Raw genomic sequence first — 12,440 nt, 5'->3', positions numbered from 1 at the left:
TGTATAACTTATAATATAACTGGTTTCTTTTGTAATCCTACAACTAAAAGATTGAAAATTAGAGATCAACAAGCATTTATTAAGTGCCACCATATGCCAAACACTGGGGATATAAAGAAAGGCAAAAAAAACCCAACAAAAAACAGTTCTTACTTTAAAGGAACTCATAGTCTAATGGGGGATAATTGAAAGGGAAATCTTATAGAAGAGATAGGATGGCATGGGATCAAGGGTCCATGTAGAGGGCTTTGGCCTTGATGGGTTGCTAATGATGGAACCCTAAAAGGTCCTGGACTCTTAGACTGCAACAACTTTGGCAAGGAGAAGGTCAAAAAGAAGGCACCTTCATTATCAGAGACTAGGGGAAGGGAGGAGAGTATGGCAAATGATGTCAAGGGGTTTTGAGATGAAGAGAGGGAGAGAAGTGGGGAACTCATGGCGAAATGGCATCAATTTTCTAAGTAAAAGACAAGGTCCTCAAATGAGAGAAGGGAATGAGGGAAGTGTGGAAGGCTTAAGGAGGCAATGGAAGATCTGAAATAGCTTTTCTGGGGAGTGAGATAGGAAATCAATTAGGGAGGAAGAAGAAGATCGCCATGCTGCAGTGAGGGAGATAACATAAAATTATAGTATACCCAGTCATTGAGGTAGTGAGTTCCTTAATACTAGATTAGTGATAGGATCTTGGATCTATGATTATATATTGATATAAGAAACTCCCAGATGAGGAGCACCTGTAGCAATGTAGGTCAGCACTATCTCAGTACTGTATTGTCTTAGAGAATTGCATAGAACACCTAGAAGTTAAATGATTTGTCCAGGGTCACAATGTGTCAGAAGCAGCACTTGAATCAAAATGTGCTTGGGTGCAAGCTCTATCCACTACAACAAGCTACCTTCAACCTACCCATGTATTTTGAATATTGCAGTAGTTGTCAAATTCTTTCAGTTCTTTAAAACACAGTTTTTATAAAAAAAAAATCAAGTCCTTACTTTGTACCTTGTTAATTCAGCTCTAAATCTTTTGGAAATAACATTATAGCCAGCCTTGTGACTACATACAGGCCTCAATATTTATTGAATGAATGAGTACATAATCCTATGAACTTGCCACCCTACCCCCTTCCAAAAAGTGTTCTAATTGGATGAAAATGAAGTTGGTTCTAGTGATTTTATGTTGTTGGAAGGAATTCTGGACAAAGGTCAGTTGCCACTCTCTGTGCCCCTCTCATACCGTTAAATGAAACTTCAGAGACGGTCTGCCTGATCCTAGGGCCACATATGATGAGGAGTATGATGGCAGCTGAAAGAAATTTACCTAAATAGGTAGACCTGGAGAGTTTTGACTCAGGAGGAACTGCAGTAATCTAAAATATATTTTGGACCTGAGAGGGTCTTGCTGTGCTAGCTTAGTATAGACTATGAGTCTGACTCACAAAAGAAGTCAAATAGCACAGAAACTATGAGATAATTCACAAAATAGTTTTAACCATTTCCCCTGTGGCACCTGGCAGTGGAGAAGTAGCAGATGGCAGTAGTATAGTGGAGAAGCAACAGATTATACAGCAGGCCCTGTGTAATAGAACAGCCCAGTAGATGACATCAGCAGATGACATCATCAGCTCTTTGGGGAAGCAACAGTTGGAAGTTTTAGAGGTCTAGGGCATAATTGTAGGATCCTGATGGTCAGACTACTTGTGTTCTCTCTCCCATCAGTGGTGTGGGAATCTGTGACAGAGTGTGTCTATTGTATATGGGGAGTTTTCCTCATTATTTTCCAAAGGTATTTAATGGCTTTGTTTTGAGTCAATGTGTCTTCTTAAAAGAGGGAAGTATCAGGCAGCCTGTTTGCTATGAAAGTGAATGGATACTGACCTAAAGTTTACCTTAAATGTAGGTGTAACTGGGAGAGAAGGTAGGGAGGGCTATATACTACAACAGACTGACTTTTTTTTTAGGTCATAAAAAGTGACATTTAGAAATCTTACCAAGCATTTACCCTTATTTCTACCACCCTACTTTCCCTTTTTCCTAACACTGAGTCATTAAGGTAAAACTCTAAAGTTCCAAAGATTTAACTGGACAATATACTGATAATAAAGCTGTAAAGAAACAGGGGTGTGTGTGTGTGTGTATGTGTGTGTGTGTTTCTCTGTCTCTTCTTCTTAGCAAGGGATAGGATAAGAGTGAACAGAAGATATTTGGCTGAACTGAAGAGATGGCACCTGACAAAGCTAGATGAGAAATACAGGGGTGAACTGGAGGAAAATGAGGTTTGAAACCTTTCAAACTCATTCTGATATTTTAATTCAGGCATCAATTTGCTGTAGCATATGGATTGTTGCTATGGTCCTTAGCAAGAGTAGTTTGTATTTGTTTTTATATTTGTTACTTTCCAGTCAATTTGTATTTGTTACTTTCCAGCTTCCAATCCAACCAATCCAATCAAATAAACATTTATTAAGTTCCTTCTCTGTATAAGGCACTCTGCTAGGCACTAGAGATAATTCTTGGAAAATGGGAACTACGGTGCTCTTACAGAGCTTTTGCTGACCATGTACTGTCAGGATGCAATATGTAAACAGGTAAAAATATACATAATTGGAGGAAGAGGGAGAAGATACTAATAACTAGGAGGTTCAATAAAGGCTTCTGAACATCAACTGAGCCTTGAAGGAAACCAGGGATTCCAAGAGGTGAGAATGAGGAAGGAGTGCATTCTGGGTAGAGGAGACAGGCAATGCTAAAAAATAGAGATGGCAGATAAAATGCCAGTTTTGGGAAAAGGCACACTTAGTTCAGTTTGTCTGAAACGTAGACTGTGAACAGGACTAATGAGCCTTAAACCTGGGAAAGTAGCCTTGAATCCAGATATGAAGAAGGGCTTTATATTGCTAGGTGAGGTGTTTATAGGTTATCCTGGAAGCAGTAGGGGCTATCTCAAGACTCTGGAGCAGGCCAAGGATACTGCCAGACTTGTTTTTTAAGGAAGGTTATTTTGGCAGCTGTGTGCAAGATGGATGGGGATTTGGAGGGGGGGACCAGGGAGGAGAGGTATCTGGGAATCCAGTCAGGAGGCTGCTTTAATAGTACAGGTAAGACAGGAGTCTGATCTAGAGAGGAAGGGAACATTGTAGAGATAGAAGCAGTAAGTCTTTTTTTTTTTTTTTTTTTGCTTAGGCAGTTGGGGTTAAGTGACTTGCCCAGGGTCACACAGCTAGTAAGTGTCAAGTGTTTGGTCAGAGGCTGGATTTGAACTCAGGTCCTCCTGACTTAAGGACCGGTGCTCTATCCACTGCACCACATAACTGCCCCGAATCAGTAAGTCTTGACAACTGATTGGAAATGGAAGGTTCAACAGAAAGAGAAGAGTCAAGGGTGGCTCAGAGGTGGTAATCCTCAGTGACTGGAGGGATGGTGGTGCCTTCCTTTATGAACCTCTGCTCCACCTCATGTCTTCCTCGGGCACCTGTTGCCCTTGTGTTTTTCCTTCCACGTCCAAGTGGTTAAAATGATTGAATTGTTGTTCAACTGATTATTTACCATCTGCCTGGCAGACTACTTAGTGCAAAGCTTTGCAATATAAATACTCAATAATTATTGAAATGAAAATTTCTCAAGGGGTATTTACATTTTTGTCAACAACATATATATTGTTGCATGAAATACCATTTATTCTTATGGTATAGTTTGACTTTAAATTATATAAATTTGTGATTAAAAAATATTGTTGTGTCAATATCGTACAGCAGAGGGCACCATTATGCTCACTTTTTAAAAAAAGGACTTTGAGAACTTGCAACTTGAAATAGAACTTAAAAGCAGACTTTTTCCATTTTGATTTCATTAGCATAGACTATGCACTATGAATAAATCACTATTTACGCAATAAGACAACTTTTTTGCTATTTAAAATATGAAATAGCAAAATGCATTTCTGAAATGAATTCTCATAAATTAGGAGGGGGATTGCTAAGAGAATTATGGGAAAATGGGCTTGTATTAGGACCTAGAGAAGTCCAGATTCCCCAAAACATCCTCAATAAAACTCTAAAACTGCAGTCCTAACACCCTAGAAGAAGAAAGGCCAGTGCACAGGGCAGCCTCAGACCCCTAGGTGCAGCAAAACAAAGGTTTGGAGCATCATCTAGGTGTACAGGGGTGGGGAACCTGTAGTCTTGAGACCACATGTTGCTCTCTAGGTCCTCAAGTGTGGCCCTTTGACTGAATCCAAATTTCATGGAACAAATCCCCTTAATAAAAGGATTTGTTCTGTAAAACTTGGACTCAGACAAAAGGCCTTACCCAAGGACCTAGAAGGCCCACATGTGGCCTCGAGGCTGCAGGTTCCGCATCCCTGAAGCCAGCTTCCAGGAGCCTAGATCTGAACCATAACAGAAGACAATGTCAAACAATTTCTGCAGCAAATGGGGTCTAGTCTTAGCCACAACACTCAAGTCCATGCAGGATCTTCCCGCACCATCCAGGAGTAGGGCTCTGGAGTTTGATCCAAGTATAACTCCTTAAACTAAGGCTAGAGAAATGAATAAATAGAAGACACTGTTAAATGCAATGAGGAATCCTTGACTATCTGGCAAAACTGAGTACAATACTATAGGGGGCAAACTGAGCCTTTAAAAAAAAATTTTTTTTTGGTGAGGCAATTGAGGTTAAGTGACTTGCCCAGAGTCACCAGCTAGTGAAAGTTATGTGTCTGAGGCTGGATTTGAACTCAGGTCTTCCTGACTCCAGGGCCAGTGCTCTATCCACTGCACAACCTAGCTGCCCCCTAAATGATTCTTTGTCGAAATAGAGCAGGGTTAAGTGAACTACAGTTTTGGCTCTCTTTAAAAAAATTTTAAAATAAATTAATATTAAAATAAATTAAAATTAAAAACACTTAAATTACTTCTCAGTTAATAGTTTTTAAGGTTCTATTGAATTTAAAATACAATACAGTACAGCATGATATCACTAGAAGACATTGGTTTTGCTCTATACCATTGGAAGTGAGTTGCTTCTCTGTATGCCTTACTCATGTTCCCTACAAGTGGGCCCCCCATGTGTGATGTCTATGTCCCTTCCTCCCATTAATAGGGGATGTATTCATGGGACAATGTGCCCAAGTTATATGGGGGGATGTTCTGTCATTACTTTTCTTACAATGTTATTTAATTATATGTCTTTACTTTGAACCAATTGTATCTTCTGTCTTTCTAGTAAAAAAGTAAACACATTGGTGACAGCTTGTGAGCTGATTTTGAGTGGATGCAGACCCACAGATGACTCTGAATCTGGGGTAGCATTTCTGTGAGGCCTGCATGTGAAAGAGAGTACTCTATGAGTAACCACATTCTCCATGGACTGTGAAATGAAGAAAGAATAAAATAAACAAACCATCTTGAGTAATTGTCAGTTTATACTGTAGGGAAAAGATAAACAATTTGTTTCTAGCAATATTTCATTCTTTTGGGGCAAGTTTTAATTACTACGTTTATTCTCAGTCATTTGTGAGTAGAATAGCAATTGAAATATGTTGAAACATCTGGCAGTAGAATTAGATGTTCATCATTGCTCTAAAAGAGATAGTAAAACTGCTGGAAAATTAATCTTCTTGGTCATTATTAGAGCTGAATTTGCCTTAAATTTCATCAATATCCCCATAACTTTCTCTATACATTGTTCCAGAAGACTTCTGTAATACTTCATCGCATGTTTTCAGGCTGTCATTTAAAATTATACCTTCCCATAGAGTTGGCCGTCTATTGATTCATTTTGGAAAATATGGAGGGGGAAGAGTGGGGAAGATGCCATAAAGATCATCTACAGAAATAGAGGAATTATGACTTGCACCAGTGAAGGAAGCACTAATGAATCCTCTTTAATAAATTATACTTTTTTTGTGGAAACACTTTTTCAGTCCTTATATCTCTGAATGACAAGGCAAACACACTACACTTTCACTGAGGTCATGAAGACAGTTTTTTTCCTGGAAATTCCCTAAGTACAAATGCAAAATATTTTAGTCAGACCTTCCCAGAAGCTATTGTTGCACTTTCCAGGTAATGGTAACAGCTGTTTTCCATGGAATAAGACCAAAAAATTGAGTCTTTCCTGACATACAGAGGTATTGATTGATGCTCATTTCCTAATAAACCACTAGACCCAGACATAGGGCTCAAAATAGTGATGCTCTTATAAGTCACATTCCATAATACAAAGGCTAAAAAAACCAAATCCTTCCTTTGCAATCTCAAGAGGCAGATGATTTCAGGCTACATATATGTATATATAATATATATGATGTAATGTATATTATATTGTGTTCAGTTGTTTTTAGTCATGTCCAGCTCTTGGTGACCCCATTTGGGGTTTTCTTGGCAAAGATACAAGAGTAGTTTGCCTTTTCCTTCTCCACCTCATTTTATAGTAGAGGAAACTGAGGCAAACTGGCTTAAGTGACTTGCTCAGGGTCATACAGCTTGTAAGTGTCTGAAACCAGATTTGAATTCAGGAAGATTAGTCTTCCTGACTCGAGGCACACAACATACAGACACACATGTATGTATAAATATATACACATGTGTACACACACACACATGTGTGTATACACACACTAATATAGTCTGGTGTTTTAGGTTAGCAGAAAGCTACTCTCTCTTGAATAGCCTCCAGCTCCCCCCTTCAGCTGACCCTAGGGGCACGATTTTCCTTTAGTCCAGGGTTTCTCAAACTTTCTTTGTGTCAAGGACCTCCTTGGCAGTGTGGTTAAAACTATATACTCCTGAGAGTTTTTTAAAAGCATAGCATAAAATATATAGGTTTACAAAGGAAAACAAAGGTTAGTGAAAATAAAGATATAATTTTTTTTCCCATCCAACTTTGTGGACCCCCTGAAATCTGTTGCACTAGGTTAAGACCCCTTGCCTTAGTACTTTTAGTCTGCTTATCAGGATATTATGCTGAGAAAGAACGATGAGGGAGAGGAAACTTGCTTAGGCACTTCCTTCTGAGGGAGGCATCTCCCTTTCTTGACTCCTCCAGCCTCCTTCCACCACTTAAATCAGCTTACTTTTGATTTGGGCTTTGTCTCAGTCTGGTTTGTTACCCTGCTTGGGATATTTGTAAGATATAATAATCACTAACATCAATAAGATAAACTCTTACTTGGTTCAAGTCGCTAGCCAGGATAGAGTCCTAGTAACTTAAGACAAAAGGTCTGAGCCTCTGTCCCTTGATTTATATATACTACAGGCCATTCGCTACTTTTTTTTTTCCTACCTTTCTTTTCACAGAAAGTGAAATCTTGCAATCAGAAACAGTTAGAATGGATCCTTTATCTAGCTGGATTTATTATTAATTAAAACAAGTAAACAACTTTAAATAACAACAAGAAAAAAAGCCTTTGGATCACACATCCATCCTCTTGGACAGAAAGGAAGTGAGGAAGATGAAAAGAGGCACTTCGCCATCTTCATGAATTTTTGGTCACGAAAAAAAATTCACCAGCAATTGAACACGCCCCCTGTTACAGCCTCAGCTGTACTGTCTGCCTCAGTGAACAAAATGGCCTGGTCATTGAGGCGGAGCCTCAACACCGGCCATGGTGGGCCACCCCTCTTTATTCTGCCTCTCAAGTGTCCATTTCCTCTCCTCCTCCTTCTGGCTAGCCTGAATTCATCTGTGAGAACTCAACTTTCATCTTCTGCTGCCCCAGCCTCCAGTGGGAAGAGGAGAGGTATGAAGTCCTGTAGATTTGACCATGAACCTTCTATTTTCTGCTGTCTGTGTCCCCTGAGGGAAGAGGAAAATCATCAGTGGCCAGGGTATGACTTCTGTCTCCTGCTTCACTGTCTCCTGCATTGTCTCTTGCCTGATTTCTAGCTTTTAGAGGAAAGAGGAAACAAGATATGGAGCTTTCCATCTGACCATGTACTTTTTATCTCATGCTACATGAGTTTCTTCAGCCTCCTCTTGGAAGAGGAGAGGGGACTTTCACTTAATGATTAACATATCCACACCTGGTCATACTCTAGATTCTGAACCCTTGTGGGTTATTATCCAAACCCCATTCCCCATTCCCCACCGCCCAATTAATTATTCCCACAACAAAGTCCCAAGCAGACTTACGACCCCTTCCACTGTGCCTTCTGGAATACCTGCTCCATAGGCAACAAACTTGCCTTCATCTTAAATCTTTTCCCTCTCCTACTCGTTATGTCTTCTGGCAGTCACTGAAACCTAGCTCCCTCCTGATGACAGATTCCCTGGCAAATCTTTCCAGTACTGGCTGACTTTTAACTCATTCATTGCCTTCTGCTTACTTGAGGTGGGAGGAGTTGGACTATTCCTTGTTCTCCGCTGCCACTTCCAAGTTCTCCGCCTACCACCATCACTCAGTTACTTCTCCTCCTTTGAGGTTTATGTAATCCACACCTTCCCCCCAGTTAAAATCCTGGTAGCCATAGTCTACGGACATCCAGGACGTTCTTCTTCCTTCCTCAATATGTTTAGTGCCTGGCTCACAGTCTTTCTGTCCTCCTTAACTCCTGTACTCATTCTAGGGGATTTCAACATCCACATTGATACTTTTCAAACAGATAATCACAGTTTCTTAACCTACTTGATTCTCATGACCTATTCCTCCACCCCACTTCAGCCACACACAAAGATGATCATATTCTTAATCTTGCAGTCATCCACAAATGCAGCACTTCCATGTTCAAGAACTCTGAAATTCCCTTATCTCATCACAATTTATTGTTTTCTACCTCTCTCTCTGCCTTCCCATGCAAATACTTCTCTTCCTGTACAACGAACTTCAATCCCTTGACTCCCAGGCCATCTCCCTTGCATGTCCTAGCCACTCTCTCCTTTGCCCATTTTGACCCTTTGATGAACCAGGTCAACTACATTGACCTCTTCTCTTGAATTCTTGGTCCCTTGTCATGTCACCGATTATGCCCTGCCAAGTCTCAGCCTTGCATTACTCCCCACCATCTGCTGCCTTCATTCCTATACACATGAATGAAGGTGGTGAAAAATCATGCAACCATTCACAATGGGTCCCCTACGAATTTATGTTAATCAACCTCAACTGGCCTCTCACTATTCAACTCCCTTATTACCTCACTATCTCACTCTCTGCAGTGACTCTTCCAAAACTTTTCATCCCTCATCAAATCTCTCTCATGGTACCTCCCACTCCTATCCTCGCAGCCAAGAACTTTGCCTCATATTGTACTGAAAAAAAAGTCCACTTGCCAAGAGTTCCTTCTTCCTTCCTTTTCATTTCTTATCACTCAGATGCCTTCCTTCACCCCAGGCTCAAACAAAGAGGTGGCCCTACCCTTTGCCAAGGCAAACCCCTCTACCTGCACAATCAATCCTATTCCATCCTGTCCTCCAACCATTTGCCCCCTCCATAATCCCTAATTTTTTTTTTTTACTTATTTTCAATCTCTCCCTGTGTACTGGCTCCTTTCCTACTGCCTACAAACATGCCAATGCCTCTCCTATCCTCAAGAAACCCTCACTTCATTATCTATCCCCACTATCTTTCCATATCTCTTTGACTTCTGGGGACTAAACTCCTTACGAAGGTCATCTACAATAGATTCTTCTACTTCCTCTCCTTTCACGCTCTTCTTAACTCCCTACTATCTTGCTTCTGACCCCATCATTCAACCAAAACTGCTTTCTCCATAATTACTAATGCTTTCATAATTGACAAATTCAATGGCTTTTTCTCAATCTTCATTTTTCTTGACCTCTCTGCAGCCTTTGACTCTGTCAATCACCCTCTTTTCCTTGATACTCTCTTCTTTCTAGGTTTTCAGAATGCCACTCTCTCCTGATTCTCCTCCTACATTTCTGACTGCTCCTTCATTTAGATCATACATTGTCCTACAGTGCTTTGTTTTGGGCCCTCTTCTCTTCTCTCTTTGTACTACTTTGCTTGGTGGTCTCATCAACTCCCGTGGATTTAATTGTAATCTCTATTCTGCTCATTCTCAAATCTACTTATCCAACCCTAATCTCTCTGCTGGCTTCCAGTCTTGCATCTCCAATTTGCTCTCACCTTTCTTCCGGGTGATATCTTTTCCACTCACATCAGTCCCTTTAATTTAGTCTTTTTAAAAAATGTTAAAGAAGCGCTGATATTTTACTGCCTCTCAGTCTCTTCATCTATAAAATGAGGAGGTTGGACTAGACAGCTTCTGAGACCCCTTCCAAATCTAAATCGATGATCTATATACTGTGAACTCCTGCTCTCTTTTCATTTTTCTTTCTATCTCCTGAATTCCTCTCGGATAGCTGCATAAAGGAAAAGCCGTGTGACGTGATTTATACTGATTCTTGGGCAATAGCTAATGGATTGTCAGCTAAGTGAAGAAGGGCATAGCTATACATATGAGGGACATAGGACAAATAGGAAGCTTGAGGTTGGATAAAAGGAAATCAGGTGAGGTAATGTGGCTCGCATTAGCCAATTGAGGATAGAAGAGGGAAAGGAGAGTAGTTAAGGGATAGAATCATAGCAACATGGGCACAGGAAAAAATTAGATACTTGGGCACTGGGCTAACCAAATCTTGAATAGAAGATAGAATGGGACTAAGGATAGAGGAAGTAGTAATACAGCCCTGCCAAAAAAAATTAGGTTAATGCTGAAACTGTTACACAGATCTATCATTAAAGATTGGGCTCTGGAACAGTGTGGAAAATAGATTACACTGATCCTCTTAATGATAAACTTAATAAGAATTACTGTTTAACAGCTATCTGTATGTACCTAGCCCTTGTACATCCCTGTATGCGAGCTCATGCCAACTCTATTATGGAAAGGCTAAGTTTATTAAAAGGCTATTATGGTTAGCCTTTAATAATTGGGAGTGAACAAATATCACATCTCACTGCTCACAAAGTTAAGAATGGGGTTTAAGCCCAGGGAATTACATAGAGCTATCATGTAGCATACAACCCCAAGCAATACAGATGATAGAAAAATTTAATGGGATGCTTAAGACCCAAGTTAAGAAACTCAGGAGAAACAAAGGCTACTTACTGGAAAAGTTATCAGAACTGTAGTAAGCCAATTAAACAACAGACAAATCATCCTGCATTTGTAGATGATTTAAAATTATATCACCCCTTTCAATAGATTCAGACAATAAAAGACAAAACATTACTGAAGGAACCAAAAAGTGATGTAACCAATTCCCTCCTATCAATTGATTCCAGTAAAAATCACTGGGGTAGGAAATCATAATACAGGATCATAGAGAGACCTGGTAAATTATTCCAGGACTCCTTAAGACAACTCACAAAAGAGATCTGCCAAATTAACGACGTGCAGGTTCTGTGATTTCAAGATTAGTGCCCTTCCTGATCTTGTTGCTGATCTACACCCAGACCTATAAGCCTACATGCCCTTGCGTGGTGGAACCAGATGAAAATGTATTTGGGAAGCATTTGTTTATTTATTTATTTATTTGAATTGGGAAATGTTTAACAAAATAAATAAAAATTCAATAGAAGATAAACAGTGTTAATACGTGGTTTTTAAAGTCAATATGTGCAGTGGCCCCTTTTTCTATTTGATTTTGATCTCACTGGTCTACTTATATCTAAAGCTTACTTCTGACCATGTCACTTGTTGTTCAGTGAACTCCATTGACTTTCTGTTATCTCTAGGATCAATGATATTCTCTATTTGGTGTTTAAAATCCTTCACAAACTGATCTTTTCCTACCTTCCTAGTTTTCTTACTCTGTACTTCTACATTCTACAGTCTAGCTACACTGGTCCTCAAACATGAAATTCCTACTGTCCCCTAGCCTTGGCATTAGTTATAATGCTAATGATATGCTACAATTGCTCTATAGAAGATGAGATCCTTTACCTCTTAATTTCCTTTGGCTTCCTTCAAAATTCAGCTCAAATCCAACTTCAGCAGGAGGTGTCCCTCAGTGCCTCAGTTTCTAGTGTCTTTCTCTTTCATATCAAGTTGTGTTATTCTGAGCATAGATTTAGAAGAGTTCTTAGGAAGTTGTCCAAGAAACATGGAAGTTAAGTGATTTGCCCAGGATTATATAGGTTTGTAGTTCGCAGGGAGTCAGATTCAAACTCAAATTTTCCTGACTGAAAAACCCCAATACTTTATCCACCATGAAACATAACCTACTGTGGAATATTTAAAAACTAGCTATCTTACTTTAGACTAGAGTAATAAGTAATTCAAAAGGCAAAAGAGCATGGCTTTTACATAATTATGTTTTATCCAGCACTACTTAGGATTTTGAAAACTGGTTTAAATAACTACAAAGGAAGAAACACAATATAAATATGGATATGTGAATGTCTTTATGCAAGTATCCATTTTGGCAGAAGTTGTAGGAATGCGACTAAAAAACCTCTTTCCACTTTTGATCAGAGGTCG

The sequence above is a fragment of the Vombatus ursinus genome, unplaced genomic scaffold (assembly GCF_900497805.2).
Source record: "Vombatus ursinus unplaced genomic scaffold, bare-nosed wombat genome assembly UNPS02014814.1, whole genome shotgun sequence".
Taxonomy (NCBI): domain Eukaryota; kingdom Metazoa; phylum Chordata; class Mammalia; order Diprotodontia; family Vombatidae; genus Vombatus; species Vombatus ursinus.
This window is presented reverse-complemented; position numbering follows the sequence as displayed.